Source organism: Asterias amurensis, chromosome 11 (genome assembly GCF_032118995.1).
Source record: "Asterias amurensis chromosome 11, ASM3211899v1".
In the NCBI taxonomy this organism is placed as follows: domain Eukaryota; kingdom Metazoa; phylum Echinodermata; class Asteroidea; order Forcipulatida; family Asteriidae; genus Asterias; species Asterias amurensis.
This window is the reverse complement of record NC_092658.1, coordinates 19,944,666-19,961,545: the sequence shown is the minus strand read 5'-3', so window position 1 is coordinate 19,961,545 and position 16,880 is coordinate 19,944,666. Positions and strand designations below refer to the sequence as shown.

The following is a 16,880-nucleotide window of genomic DNA, read 5'->3' as shown; positions in this document are numbered from 1 at the left end:
TTTGTGTATTCTCTACACTTTCACCTGTGTTTGAATTACCCATTTTTCCCCTGGTGTTGCGTATTCTCTACACTTTCACCTGTGTTTTGAATCGGGCATACTTCCCCTGGTGTTGCTTTTTCTCTACGCTTTCACATGTGTGGAGAATTACCAGTACTTTCCCTCGTGTTGCATAATCTCTACACTTTCACCTGTGTTTTGAGTTGCCCATACTTCCCCTGGTGTTGCTTTTTCTCTACACTTTCACATGTGTGGAGAATTACCAGTACTTTCCCTCGTGTTGCATATTCTCTACACTTTCACCTGTGTTTTGAGTTGCCCATACTTCCCCTGGTGTTGCTTTTTCTCTACACTTTCACATGTGTGGAGAATTACCAGTACTTTCCCTCGTGTTGCATATTCTCTACACTTTCACCTGTGTTTTGAGTTGCCCATACTTCCCCTGGTGTTGCTTTTTCTCTACACTTTCACATGTGTGGAGAATTACCAGTACTTTCCCTCGTGTTGCATATTCTCTACACTTTCACCTGTGTTTTGAGTTGCCCATACTTCCCCTGGTGTTGCTTTTTCTCTACACTTTCACATGTGTGGAGAATTACCAGTACTTTCCCTCGTGTTGCGTATTCTCTACACTTTCACCTGTGTTTTGAGTTGCCCATACTTCCCCTGGTGTTGCTTTTTCTCTACACTTTCACATGTGTGGAGAATTACCAGTACTTTCCCTCGTGTTGCATATTCTCTACACTTTCACCTGTGTTTTGAGTTGCCCATACTTCCCCTGGTGTTGCTTTTTCTCTACACTTTCACATGTGTGGAGAATTACCAATACTTTTACTGGTGTTGCGTATTCACTACACTTTCACCTGTGTTTTGAGTTTCCCATACTTCCCCTGGTTTTTGGTATTCTCCACACTTTCACATGTGTGGAGAATTACCCATACTTCCCCTGGTGTTGCGTATTTTATACACTTTTACAAGCGTTTTGAATTACCCATACTTTCCCTGGTTTTGCGTATTCTCCACACTTTCACATGCGTGGAGAACTACCCATACTTCCCCTGGTGCTGCGTATTCTCTACACTTTCACCTGTGTTTTGAATTACCCATACTTGCCCTGGTGTTGCGTATTCTCTACACTTTCACTTGTGTTTTGTAATTACCCATACTTCCCCTGGTGTTGCGTATTCTCTACACTTTCACCTGTGTTTTGAATTGCCCACAATTCCCCTGGAATTTCACTTATGTTTTGATTTACTAATACTGCCCATGTATGGTGATCCACTCATACTTCCTTTGTGTGCCGATCTACCCATACTGAAATATTTACCCCTTTCACGTCTATAAAGGGCATAAATTGGGTCTCCAAGTTTATGACAATTAATATATGATACATTGTAGGTATTTAATTTAGTTAGTTTTGTACATTAGTCTATGTCCCAGGGGTGTGCCAATAATCTTGTCTGGTGATCTACCCATTCTTTACTCTGTGATTAATGACCCCTCCCCTTGAGTGGTGAATTGCTTACACTTTTCCTTGTGTGGTGATCAGCCTATTCCTTACACTGTGGTACATGACACCTCTCATTGTGTTGTGAACTACATTAACCCTTATGTGGTGAAACGTACATACTACCCTTTGTATGGTGAAATAACCACTTTGACTTTTGCTGAGATTTATCCACACTTCCCCCTGTGTGGTGAATTACTCAAAGTTCCCCTTTTGTCCCAAGATCCATCCCTTATCTGCACTAAAGATGTATGATTCAGATTTCAATTAATTCATCAATGAAAAACTAACAAAAATTCCTCATGAAACCAAAGGAAAATCTTCCCTTGCGAATAATCAGGGCACTTTGATTGTCTTCTTGGCAAACAGTTTTACCAGTCAGAGAGCACTCTGATTGAAACTGTTCAGAGAAATGTCAAACAAATTTTTCTTCTGATTTTTTAAATGAATATAGTTTATACCTTCCCTTGCGGATAATCAGGGCACTCTGATGGTCTTCTTGGGGCAGTTTTACCAGTCAGTAAGCACCCTGGTTTAAAATGTTCAAAGAAATTTTGGTGGGACTTTTTGATGAAAATAATTGATACCTTCCCTTGCGGATAATCAGGGCACTCTGATTGTCTTCTTGGGAAACAGTTTTACCAGTCAGAGAGCACTCTGATTGAAACTGTTCAGAAAAGTTTCAAACAAATTTTTGCCGAAATTGTGCATGCTAAGAATTGAAGAGAAAATTCTAACCACCCTGTCTGAATCATATGTCTTTGTGTAATTAGTTTAATGTAATTAGTTTAAAAGTAATTAGTTTCAATGTAAGAGTTGCTCCTACCAAAGAATGAGACCATGAAAAAGAGTTTTTTTAAGATAAAATAATGACTTTTCTTGCAAGCAAAGTCATTATTTCAGAAATTGGGCAAACATAAAAACAAAATTATGAAATCTCAGTATCTTGCAGAGATATGGACTTTTCTATCCAAAAAACTACTGACAAACCTCCTTTTTTATATTTAAATCTCAGTTTTTAAATCTCAAAAAGTGTTGATTTTTCTTATGAGTGAAGTTATTAACGTTTGTCAGAAATTGAGCTAAATTATCGAAATCTCAGTATCTTGCAGAGATATGGAAATTTCTATCAAATACAATGATAAAATTCCCTTACTTGTACTTTTTTCATTGGGGGTTTTAGCTCTGAAAGATATCGAGAATATTTTTCAGAGCTCAAGTTAAAACCACAGAAATATGTTTTTGACTCATTGTGTAGGAGCAGCTCATTCTCATGAGGGTTTTCATGTATGTTAGGGCCTCATCCAAACCCATGAAAAACTCGCAGAGTTGTGCAAACACCTGTGCCTGTTGGTGGACCCCCTCGGCTGCCTGGAACAAGTGTTGGTCCTGCTGGTCTGGGTGCGATGGAAGGTATGTTCTCTGTTCAGTGAAGTTTAATTAGATGCATCACTAGTGTTTTGTTTCATTGGTGTAACGCCTTACAAATTTGATGAGCTAGAGCGAAGCAATTTTTGGATGCATACATACTAGCGCATTCCGAGCTGGAAAGTAGTGGTTGGTCCCTAAAACGTTTGGTTCGGTAAGATCTCTCAAGACGTCGGATGAGGGCCCCTTATTATTTAGCCTTTTGTTGGTCACGTCACTCTTTTGTTCTCTAGTAAACAGGTTTGAACTGGGGATCTTTCAAGATCATCAAAGGTGCCTTGAGATGTCTTTGCTTGAGCCAATGGAATCTGGACTTGGTGGATGATGAGGACTTCTATTCAGTTGATGATGTGCGGGCTGGAGAAACATGTTCTGCTTGGTCATGCCACTTTACATCAAAAATATATAGTAAGAACACCCTTTTTATTGCCTTTTGATACCAAAGATGACATTGGATTCTTATCATTCAAATTGGTTATTAGAAGAGGTCAAGGGTTGCATATTCTCTACACTTCATTGTAATTTGAATTACCCATACTTCCCCTGGTCTTATTTGCGTATTCTCTACACTTTCACCTGTGTTTTGAATTACCCATACATTCCCTGGTGTTCATATTCTCTTCACTTTCACCTGTGTTATGATATACCAAAACATCCCGTGGTGTTGCGTATTTTCTGCACTTTCACTTGTGTTTTGAATTACCCATAATTCCTGTGGTCTTGCGTATTCTCTACACTTTCACCTGTGTTTTGAATTGCCCATAAATCCCCTGGACTTGCGTATTCTCTTCACTTTTACCTGTGTTTTGAATTACCCATAATTCCCCTGGTCTTATTTGCGTATTCTCTACACTTTCACCTGTGTTTTGAATTACCCATAATTCCCTTGGTTTTGCGTATTCTCTACACTTTCACCTGTGTTTTGAATTACCCATAATTCCCCTGGTCTTGCGTATTCTCTACACTTCCACCTGTGTTTTGAATTACCCATAATTCCTCTGGTCTTACGTATTCTCTTCACTTTCACCTGTGTTTTGAATTACCTACAATTCCCCTGGTCTTATTTGCGTATTCTGTACACTTTCACCTGTGTTTTAAATTACCCATAATTCCCCTGGTCTTGCGTATTCTCTACACTTTCACCTGTGTTTTGAATTACCCATAATTCCCCTGGTCTTGCATATTTTCTACACTTTCACCTGTGTTTTGAATTACCCATAATTCCCCTGGTCTTGCGTATTCTCTTCACTTTCACCTGTGTTTTGAATTACCCACAATTCCCCTGGTCTTATTTGCGTATTCTCTACACTTTCACATGTGTTTTGAATTACCCATAATTCCCCTGGTCTTATTTGCGTATTCTCTACACTTTCACCTGTGTTTTGAATTACCCATAATTCCCTTGGTTTTGCGTATTCTCTACACTTTCACCTGTGTTTTGAATTACCCATAATTCCCCTGGTCTTGCGTATTCTCTACACTTCCACCTGTGTTTTGAATTACCCACAATTCCCCTGGTCTTATTTGCGCATTCTCTACACTTTCACCTGTGTTTTGAATTACCCATAATTCCCTTGGTTTTGCGTATTCTCTACACTTTCACCTGTGTTTTGAATTACCCATAATTCCCCTGGTCTTGCGTATTTTCTACACTTTCACCTGTGTTTTGAATTACCCATAATTCCCCTGGTCTTGCGTATTCTCTTCACTTTCACCTGTGTTTTGAATTACCCACAATTCCCCTGGTCTTATTTGCGTATTCTCTACACTTTCACATGTGTTTTGAATTACCCATAATTCCCTTGGTTTTGCGTATTCTCTACACTGTCACCTGTGTTTTGAATGACCCATAATTCCCCTGGTCTTGTGTATTCTCTACACTTCCACCTGTGTTTTGAATTACCCATAATTCCTCTGGTCTTGCGTATTCTCTTCACTTTCACCTGTGTTTTGAATTACCCACAATTCCCCTGGTCTTATTTGCGTATTCTCTACACTTTCACCTGTGTTTTGAATTACCCATAACTCCCCTGGTCTTGCGTATTCTCTTCACTTTCACCTGTGTTTTGAATTACCCATAATTCCCTTGGTCTTATTTGCGTATTCTGTACACTTTCACCTGTGTTTTGAATTACCCATAATTCCCCTGGTCTTGCGTATTCTCTTCACTTTCACCTGTGTTTTGAATTACCCACAATTCCCCTGGTCTTGTGTATTCTCTTCACCTGTGTTTTGAATTACCCATAATTCCCTTGGTTTTGCGTATTCTCTACACTTTCGCCTGTGTTTTGAATTACCCATAATTCCCCTGGTCTTGCGTATTCTCTACACTTCCACCTGTGTTTTGAATTACCACAATTCCCCTGGTCTTATTTGCGTATTCTCTACACTTTCACCTGTGTTTTGAATTACCCATAATTCCCTTGGTTTTGCGTATTCTCTACACTTTCACCTGTGTTTTGAATTACCCATAATTCCCTTGGTCTTGTGTATTCTCTACACTTCCACCTGTGTTTTGAATTACCCATAATTCCTCTGGTCTTGCGTATTCTCTTCACTTTCACCTGTGTTTTGAATTACCCACAATTCCCCTGGTCTTATTTGCGTATTCTGTACACTTTCACCTGTGTTTTGAATTACCCATAATTCCCCTGGTCTTGCGTATTCTCTTCACTTTCACCTGTGTTTTGAATTACCCACAATTCCCCTAGTCTTATTTGCGTATTCTCTACCGTTTCACATGTGTTTTGAATTACCCATAATTCCCCTGGTCTTATTTGCGTATTCTCTACACTTTCACCTGTGTTTTGAATTACCCATAATTCCCTTGGTTTTGCGTATTCTCTACACTTTCGCCTGTGTTTTGAATTACCCATAATTCCCCTGGTCTTGCATATTCTCTACACTTCCACCTGTGTTTTGAATTACCACAATTCCCCTGGTCTTATTTGCGTATTCTCTACACTTTCACCTGTGTTTTGAATTACCCATAATTCCCTTGGTTTTGCGTATTCTCTACACTTTCACATGTGTTTTGAATTACCCATAATTCCCCTGGTCTTGCGTATTTTTCTACACTTCCACCTGTGTTTTGAATTACCCATAATTCCTCTGGTCTTGCGTATTCTCTTCACTTTCACCTGTGTTTTGAATTACCCACAATTCCCCTGGTCTTATTTGCGTATTCTGTACACTTTCACTTGTGTTTTGAATTACCCATAACTCCCCTGGTCTTGCGTATTCTCTTCACTTTCACCCGTGTTTTGAATTACCCACAATTCCCCTGGTCTTATTTGCGTATTCTGTACACTTTCACCTGTGTTTTGAATTACCCATAATTCCCCTGGTCTTGCGTATTCTCTACACTTTCACCTGTGTCTTGAATTACCCATAATTCCCCTGGTGGTGTGTATTCTCTACAATAAGGCATGTTTGGTGATGACCCATACTGCTTTGAGTGGTGAATTTATCACGCTTAATTTAAGCCCTGTTGAAATACTTGGTCAATTTACATGTTCTTTAGGGATGGTAGACTTAATATTGATCCAATGTCATCTCCAGTATCATTTATTGGCAAATGTGCAGTGAGAAAAAATCACTGCTTATCATGCTCAAACTGTTGAACAAATTTGTGACGTTTGTGTAATACGTCAGGACTTTTCCGATGAATTTTTGCGACTTGCTTACCACACAATTGGTAACTAAATTACTGGCCATTATAGAACTTGTTTCTCCGACCAGCACATCATCATCTGGATAGAAGTTGTCATCATCTGTCGAGTTAGGATCCCATTGGAACAAGCGTCGACACCTCTTGGCACCACCAGTGCAGCTTGGTTGCGAAACCACAATCGGTGAAATCCTAAGCACTCTTGAGGGCACCATTTCATTTAAGCAAGCAACAACTACCTTCTGCTCAGCACTTCTGCGTCTAAAACAAAGCGCTAAATTGCGTCTAGCTCGATAGATTTGTAAGACAGTACATCGTTGTTACAAAACCACTAGTAGCGCATCTAATTGAACTTCACTGAACAGAGAACATATCAACCATTGCACTTGGACCTTAAGACCATCACAAGTTCCAGGTGGCCGAGGGGGTCCACCGACAGGCATAGGTGTTTGCACGACTCTGCTTTTTTTTTGGCCAAAATTTTCAATAAAAAATTGAACAGGACTCTCCTTGTAACTTGTGTTTTATTTGCATCAACCCGCCCCCCTCCCCCCCAATTCAAATATTAAAGGCCCGTCTTATCCCGATGGAACCCACCCCCACACTATAAGGACCAATAATAGCCCCCTACAGTGTGGGGGTGGGTTCCATCGGGTTAAGATGGACCCTCAGGCCACCATGTTTAACTACAATGCAATTGGGTATGTATAAAGTCGCTTTTAGCCAAGTATCTTTGCGCATATGAAATTAGGTGTAAAAAATAATACACTCCCATTGCTGCACTGTGTTTAAATATAGCGGCCAAGTAGACGACTCAAGTAATAATGAGATATTAGTCTTCGACCCTAAAACTTGGCCTTTATTTTCGTACATAAAACCAAACTTGAAATATTTAACACCTTTTACACAGTTTCAAGCACAATTTGATGAAACCATAAGACTACATATAGCCTTGTAAACATTTTTGGGAAAAATTTGATAAAACCATAAGACTATAGCCTTATAAACATTTTAAAGCAAAATTTGATGAAATCATAAGACTATAAGCCTTGTAAACATTTTAAGGCAAGATTTGATGAAACCATAAGACTTATATAGCCTTGTAAACATTTTAAGGCAAAATTTGATAAAACCATAAGACTATAGCCTTGTAAACATTTTAGGGCAAAATTTGATGAAACCATAAGACTATAGCCTTATAAACATTTTAAAGCAAAATTTGATAAAACCATAAGACTATAGCCTTGTAAACATTTTAGGGCAAGATTTGATGAAACCATAAGACTATAGCCTTGTAAACATTTTAGGGCAAAATTTGATGAAACCATAAGACTATAGCCTTGTAAACATTTTTAAGGCAAAATTTGATAAAAACAACAATTTTGGGCAAAATTTGTGAAAAATCACATTTCCAGGCAAAATTTGTGAAAAACTATAAGAAACCATAAGACTATAGCCTTGTAAACATTTTTTAGGAACATTTTGATAAAAACCACATTTTCGGGCAAAATTTGTGAAAAACCAAATTTTCGGGCAAAATCTGTAAAAAACTATAAGAAACCATAAGACTATAGCCTTGTAAACATTTTAGGGCAAAATTTGATGAAACCATAAGACTATAGCCTAGTAAACATTTTAGGGCAAAATTTGATGACACCATAAGACTATAGCCTTGTAAACATTTTAAGGCAAAATTTGATGCAACCATAAAACTATAGCCTAGTAAACATTTTTTAGGAACATTTTGATAAAAACCACATTTTCGGGCAAAATTTGTGAAAAAACAAATTTTCGGGCAAAATCTGTAAAAAACTATAAGAAACCATAAGACTATAGCCTTGTAAACATTTAGGGCAATATTTGATGAAACCATAACACTATAGCCCAGTTAACATTTTTAAGGCAAAATTTGATAAAAACCACATTTTTGGGCAAAATTTGTGAAAAACCACATTTCCGGGCAAAATTTGTGAAGAAACTACAAGAAACCATAAGACTATAGCCTTGTAAACATTTAGGGCAAGATTTGATGAAACCATAAGTCATTTAAACATTTTTGGGCAAGATTTGATGAAACCATAACACTATAGCCCAGTAAACATTTTTAAGGCTAAATTTGATAAAAACCACATTTTGGGGCCAAATTTGTGAAAAACCACATTCCCGGGCAAAGTCTGTAAAAAACTATAAGAAACCATAAGACTATAGCCTTGTAAACATTTTAGGGCAAGATTTGATGAAACCATAAGAATATAGCCTTGTAAACATTTTTAAGGCAAAATTTGTTAAAAAACCACATTTTGGGGAAAAATTTGATGAAACCATAACACTATAGCCCAGTAAACATTTTTAAGGCAAAATTTGATAAAAACCACATTTTTGGGCAAAATTTGTGAAAAACTTTATGAAACCATAAAACTATAGCCTTGTAAACATTTAGGGCAAAATTTTACGAAACCATAACACTATAGCCCAGTCAACATTTTTGGGGAAAATTTTGATAAAAACCTCATTTTCGGGCAATATTTGTGAAAAACCACATTTTCGGGCAAAATCTGTGAAAAACTATAAGAAACCATGAGAAGCCTTGTAAACTATTTTAGGGCAGGATTTGATGAAACCATAAGACTATAGCCTAGTAAACATTTTAGGGCAAAATTTGATGAAACCATAAGACTATAGCCTTGTAAACATTTTAAGGCAAAATTTGATGAAACAATAACACTATAGCCCAGTAAACATTTTTAAGGCAAAATTTGATAAAAAACACATTTTGGGGCAAAATTTGTGAAAAACCACATTTCTGGGCAAAATTTGTGAAAAACTATAAGAAACCATAAGACTATAGCCTTGTAAACATTTTAGGGCAAAATTTGATGAAACCATAAGACTATAGCCTTGTAAACATTTTAAGGCAAAATTTGATGAAACAATAACACTATAGCCCAGTAAACATTTTTAAGGCAAAATTTGATAAAAAACACACTTTGGGGCAAAATTTGTGAAAAACCACATTTCTGGGCAAAATTTGTGAAAAACTATAAGAAACCATAAGACTATAGCCTTGTAAACATTTTAGGGCAAAATTTGATGAAACCTTAAGACTATATATAGTCTAGTAAACATTTTAGGGCAAAATTTGACAAAATTTGATAAAATTTGACAAAGCCACATTTTCAGGCGAAACTTGATAAAAACCAAATTTTCAGGCAAAATTTGTGAAAAACCACATTTTCGGGCAAAATTGTGAAATACTATAAGAAACCCTGAGACTATATAGCCTTGTAAACATTTTAGGGCAAAATTTGATGAAACCATAAGACTATATAAGCCTTCTAAACATTTTCAGGCAAAATTTGATAAAATTTGATAAAAACCACATTTTCAGGCAAAATTTGATAAAAACCATAAGCCTTGTTCACATTTTCAGGCAAAATTTGATAAAACCACATTTTGGGGGTATTTTTTTTTTAAACCACTTTTTGGGGAAACATTGATAAAAACCACAAGGCTTTAGTTTTATAGTCTTGCACATAATTTCAGACCAAATTTGAGCAACTACAGAGGTCGAGGCTGGGATCCATTAGGTGACAGAGACCGCCTCCAGGTGAAGCTGGAAAAAAAAAAAAAAAAACATGGATGTTAACTTTTTAACAGGGGTGACCAAGGAGTGTTGGGCAGCATCGAAAATAAGAAGTTTTTAGAGTTCATTAAAAGTCTTATAATGTTTTGTAAAAAATACTGTTGTTGAGTAAATGTGACTTATTGTTTTAACTTTAAAGCTATTTCTTGGTATTAAAGTTTGCTGTATTTTAACTAGAAGAAGTAAAAGCCTGTACAGGCAAAGTTGGAGAGAGTTGTGATAATAACCAATTCTCGACCTTCACATTCAGTCACACTGCTACTTTGTGTTCCAAATTATAGTGAAACATTTTGCAAACAAAATATAACCATACATTTAAAATTGAAAAGCTCTATAAAGAACTAGGTTCTCTTTAATAATTTGTATTTAACTCTTCAAAAGACAATCTGCTGCATGGCACACTCTTTTTGTAAAAAGTTGCATTGCAGGCTGCAAAATATTTGTGTAAATGAAGTTGATTATGTACCTCAACACATCCACCTCAGCCCTCCATTCAGTTGAGCTTGAATCTCCCTCGGTGCATTCATTCAAGCCTTGCTGATGAACTGACACTGTTGACTTAGGTGCTGCTTCATGGATGCCATGGGTCGTTATTATTCCACCTCGCAGTTGGTTCACTGGTAAAATAAAGCAATTATTCTTGTATTAGTCTCCGTTTAATAATCTGATTGAACAGAGTTTGATTCTGATGCAATAGACCTAGTACTCATAATCTTGTAGTTAGGTACACCATTGCAAGCTTCAATTTCAACTTCAGCCTAATCCTGGGGGTGGGGGGGGGGGATGATCCACAAAAGGGTGGCATGGAGGGCATTAAGGGACCAAATTGTCTTTCATTTTTAAAGGTACATACACACACATGGATGTTATTCATGGGATCTGGCACTTCTGGGGCCGAGGCAACATATTTGGGGGGGGGGGGGCTCATTGCCATGAGACCACCCCTCAACCCCTCAACCCCTCACCCCCTGGTTAATGATGCCTGGTGTAATAGAACCCCCAAACTAAACATGTTCTAGAATCAAAATCTCTCATGAAGCCAACTTGAAAGTCAGAGGACTTCAGAGGATAAATTAAGAATATTACTGGGAGACTTTTGAGATGCTGGGGTCGATTTCACAACGAGTTAGGACTAGACCTAACTTAGGACTAGTCCTAGGAGATATACATATTGCATGGATAGTCCTAAGTTAGGACGAGTAACTGGTCCTAACTCGAGATAAGACTAGTCCTAACTATGTGAAATCCACCCCTGGAGGCAAATGACATAAACAAAAAATTTGTGTCTGCTCTAAGCATGAGAGCACGTGCTCAGTATTGCACAAGTCGGCTAGAACACACACACTACTGGCGAGAAAGAACTGTGAAAAAGGGACTGTCTAAAAGTCTCTCATTACCTTGAATTAAGACCATTTGTTCATCTTTGCTCTCTCATGGTGAGGGGTCTATAATGCCCCTTGGTTTCTTGGACAGGTCCTTGGTGAATGCATGGGTTGGTGTGGCTGTATATGTACATCTATCCGTAAACCTGTACTAAACGCAAAATGTAAAATCAAAATGCAATCTTTAGTTTTTTTAAACACTGGTGTTAGTTGCAACAATGAAAAACTTTAAAATGTTTGAAACTGTTCAAGAAACATAGAACTAATGCTTCATATACATGTAGCAGTGCTCTTTACTACAGAGAAAAAGAATTGTTACAAGTCTCGACTGCATCTGGAATGCCCTACCAACCACTGTGGTTTCAGCTCAGTCACTGGAGATCAGCCGGAGCCGCCTGAATCCACTCACCCTCCAATGGGGGGGGGGGGGGGGTTGTGAAATGGTCGGGGGGGGGGGGGGGGGGGCTTGGTGCCATCGGCTGTTAAGCGACCCTTGCAATGTAATTGAATCCCAGCCCAAGCAAAATGCTCCAGAATCAACATGTTTCACAAAGCTGACTTAGAAATTAAGGGACATCCAGAAATAAATTTAGAGTATTACTGGGAGACTTTTGAGATGCTGGTGGCAAATGCAATAAATGTCCTTTTTTTTTTGTGTCTCTGAGCGTGAGAGCACATGCTCAGTATTGCACAAGAACTGGCGAGAACTGTGAAAAAGGGGCTGTCTAAAAGTCTCTCATTACCTTGAATTAAGACCAATTGTTCGTTCTTGCTCTCTCATGATGAGGGGTGATAATGCCTCTTGGTTTCTTGGACAGGTTCTTGGTTGATGCATGGGTTGGTGTGGCATGTACCTGTAGAAAACGCAAAGTGTAAAAACAAATTGCATTCTTTAGGTTTTATTTTAAACAGGTGTTAGGTAATAATAATAATATCAAAGTCTTATTTAGCGTGCATGTTTCTACCAAACAAGGTACTCAAGGCGCTGAATATATACAAACTTTCAGAAAGATAGGTACATGTTGTTGCAGTGATGAATTTTGAGACCCAATTATTTAGCACCTCTTAAGGGTTTACAAGGCGCTACGGCGCATACAGAAAAATGCACTTGGTTCTTTTACATGGGTTACACAACACATGGCTGTGGTATTTTCTGCATGTTCTGATTGCAGTAACTATAGGATGGGCAATTTGTATCAGAACTTTCTCTCCACTTAGAAAATATAGCTGACATAATGAAAGAAAACAGATATTAACCTTTTTTTCAAATTCTGTACCATATTGTACAAAACAGCAGCTCGTGTTTACACAAGCTGTGAACGGACCCTTAAAAGTGAGCATATTAAGGCAGTTTCTTCAAAGTTAAATATTTCTCCCCATAAAGATAGCCTTTTGTCAAGGCTGGTCCCAAGCGACTGGTCCCAAGCGACCACACGTGAGTGGCAAAGCCACGAGGACCTTTTACAGCTTGTTTTGAAGTTTTGTTGAACAATTATTCATAGAGTATGAAACGTGCATTAATGTATGCTGACCCGCTGACCCCCGGTCGCTTCTGATTGGTTTGGACGTTCCAGTCGCTTGGGACCGAGGCTCTACGAAGCTGTCCAAGCCACGAAGGCCTTGACAAAAGGCTACCGTAAATATTTTTCCAGGAAAACTTTGACGTTTGTGATGAGCAGCAGGTACAACTTTTTTACAATTCAGAATGAATTTTAATTCATATTTCCCATTTAAGCAGTGTGAGAACTGAGTAGTGTTCCTGTGAAACTTTAACAGGGTCGAACGCGACTGACCAAGAGATGAAGTCATTTCAATTGTAAGAAAAATGCACTGACTATCTTCATGGCATTTCTAAATACATGTATGCTTAGAACTCCCCTTATTACCAAGTCTGAAATGAGTCAAGAAATCAACACTCTAGTTGGTATACCTGAATAACGAGTCATAAAAAAGTGTAATGCGACTAACTGGTAATGCGACTGACCATGCAATGTAATGCGACTGTTAAGGCTGCAAGAGGAGGATTCTAAGAGGTCAGCTGTCAGAATTTAATCTCATGGACACATGTGAATTTAGTATTTCTCTCCTCAGTAGCTGTGAGTTTAATAAAAGTTGACTGTACCTATGAATATTCTATCAGTAGGCAGGGCCAGTAAGTAATTATTCAGTGTCTTTGTTTTATTTAAATGCTTTGCCTTATTTGGGTCTGCAGTGGTAAGTCATCCTCAGAAATTCCTTAGAGCATTATGCTCCCATTGCTTCGGTCAAGTAAGAAGTTTTAAATGGGTGGAATTGTGAGGTATGTTGAGTAGATGGGTGCGGTCAGTGAGAGTGAGTCTATGCTAGCTGTGTATTGGATGTAGGGAGGTCATTCTAGTAGCATCTTTATAATTATGGATTGAGAGAGGATGTCATCCTTGTTGATCCAGTGGCAGAAAATTGCACTGGGTGTTGGTCTCTGCAAATCTATGTGATTGTGCGCCATTGCCAAAATCAGAGCAGATTTTCAGGCTGCTATTATATTTTAAAGCAAATTGGTTGGAGTGAGGAGACAACAATACTGAGAGCTGAACGCAAGTCATGGCTATTTTCAATGCTTATTAAATTTATTCTAGAGGCATGTTCATTTAATTCTCTAGTGTTTTGGACTTTTGAAAATAACAATCAATTTGCACGTAAGAAATTTAATGGAAGATTCATGGAAAACTTTGAGAAGTTTATTATTCATTTGTTGGACAAATTTATTAGAAGATTGTGGTTTACTTTCCCCAACAAATAGATGGTTTTCCCCCCTGGGTGTGTGAAAAAATGTGACAGCCAGACCGGTGGTGAACTACTTTTAACTGTCTTTAATATCAGTGAGCTTTGTGAGCTTTACCCGTGGTTTTTTATACTGCACGCACAGGGCTGGAATTAACTGGTTGATGGATGAATATTAATAATATGTGATTTTAGGTGATTTTCGTACAATTATTGGAGAACTTTGGTGAAGAACATGGCGATTTATAAAGTGATTGGAATCATGTGGAATTCGGCTGCCAACAGAGGGCACTATTTACTTTTCCGCTAGAGACTTGTTCACAGCGTGAGTGTTATTGGAATCTAAGAAGAAATGCCAGACTGAGTGTCGGCCGATGATAAGATGTCCCAGGTCCAATGAATTGGGTCGCTACATGAGCAGCAGAGGGCGCAACAGCTTTTGAGAACTTTACAAAATGATTATGTGAACATCAACTTTGTGACTGGTTTCGCAGAAACTGGAACCATAACATTTTAATCTGAGTTAGTACTGTGTGGAAGCTGGGATTTTCTAGCTTCAATCTTTGTGGAGTGGAATGTGATCTCCTATAATCCGGTGGGACTGTTTCTTTGCTTTTTATTGTATAGGGCCTTAGAACTGTTTAAGTAAAGTTTTATTTTGGACTAACCAAATTTTTCATTGAGTTTTTAACAACTTAGTGTTTCTCTTGTCAAGCTAGGGATTCCCAAACAACATAATTCAACATAATAGTTCAAAATAAATAGGCCCCTAGTGTTGTGATTGTAATGACAATCATAGCCGTTGCTTAAAAGACATAAAAAGGCCCCAAACATTGACAATAAAAAAAAGGAGAAATGATCAACATTGTTTAAGCTTAAAAAAGGAAATTAATACAGCGTATCCCATTTTTTTGTTTACAAAATGCCCCCTTCCTTAGTTCTAGTCTATTTGTAAATCGAACCCCCTGACCCATAGCCCAATAGATAGAGCAATTCAAATGCCCCTAGGCCCACACTCAAAAAGAACCCTTCACTGAACACAAAACACGTATAGCTTCATTGGGAAACCATTCGGATTCCAACCATTCTTTCTTGTTTGCCTTGATTTGAAAAAGTATGCATACTTAATATAAACAAATGAAGATAATTAGGGCATCAAAGAAAAAGGCATAATACCAAGAAAACTGGTAAGAGGAGGATATTAATGATTAGTAATACTAAAAAGTATCTTTCGAATATTAACAAATTTTATTTTGCCTCGAAACTGTACAATTTTGTCTGGATTTCCACTCTAGATTGTGTGTGTTTGCTTTAAGGACATGGTGTGACCATGTGTGACCCTCACGCATTTAAAACGTTTCTAGAAACTTTTTTTGTACGAGCTTGGCCCACAACACACGTGCGTTTAAAATCACCGCCTCATCTGATGATCTGTGTGACCATGGTGACCTTTTGTGGGCTCGAGAAAAAAATGAAGCCCAATTTTGCTTAAGTAGTACTGCTTTTTAAACCGTGATTTTCACTCTGAGCGGACTTCTCGGTATGCTATAAGTAATGTTCTACTCACCTATGTCGACTTTCGGCGGTTTTGTCGACCGAATTCGCTATATAATGTTGAGTTATACCATGAAAAAAATTGTTGTTGTGAGAAAACATGGAGTCCCACCTCGAGAGCGTCAAATTTCCGATGAGTGAGGGCGCTCGTCGGGGGGGGGGCAGAGCCGTATATCGGGGGGGGGGGTAGAGCTGCATATACACGGCTCTGTGGGGGGGGGGGGGGGGGCACCACACCCATTAAATGTGACAAAAGGCCTAATTATCAAATAGTAATTGAACAATGACGGGGTCATGCAATATAATAAATAAAATGTGTCAATACAGCATTAACAATCTACTCAGGCCTCTAATTGTTTCTACTTTTGTGGAGACTTGACAAATTTAAAGGCAAAATTAGTTTCTGGGGTGTTTAATATTAATTTTTCTGAAAAATACATACAAATTTGAACAATGGTTGAATTGTAAGTAAAGATTAGGTTTTGTAGTTAATGACAAAAACAACAGTCAATCACAAGTTCCACCATTTAGAACAGGAGAGAGCCACCTGATTGGGGGGGGGGCTAACTGAACTCTTGGTAACCCATCAACCCACTTTTATTTACTTTGGCAGTGTTCCAAGCAGCCTTGATGACGCAGCTACGTCAGCAAACAAAAAGCACGTGTTTCTTCACCCGTCCATTCCTAAGGTTGATCACGTGACATTGTTATGGGACAGTACTATATTTACCGTTACTCCCTTGTACACAGAATAAACATCATCTTGATAATAGTTTGATTACCTTAAACTACAATAGGACGCAAGATTTTCCTAACAGTTATTATTACAGCTGAATGATACAAAGTTGATAAGACATTTGGAAGTTTAAACATCAAACAAACGTACGTTTCCGGATCAACACAAAGGGAGTGCGCCCACAAAATAGAACGGCGCAG

At 38.1% G+C, this 16,880-nt stretch overlaps 1 long non-coding RNA gene across 2 annotated transcripts; it reads right to left on the bottom strand.

Annotated features, from left to right (window-relative positions):
* Nucleotides 1-9,944: 9,944 nt before the first annotated feature.
* Nucleotides 9,945-16,059, bottom strand: LOC139944614 (uncharacterized). 2 transcript variants are annotated; one of them, XR_011786989.1, is made up of 5 exons: nucleotides 15,958-16,059; nucleotides 12,374-12,484; nucleotides 11,646-11,781; nucleotides 10,715-10,865; nucleotides 9,945-10,218 (listed from the first exon to the last, which is right to left on the bottom strand). It is a non-coding gene; the product is annotated as an uncharacterized lncRNA (long non-coding RNA). The 2 variants fall into 2 exon arrangements; XR_011786990.1 differs by having other exon boundaries at nucleotides 11,646-11,776.
* Between the last annotated feature and the right edge of the window lie 821 nt (nucleotides 16,060-16,880).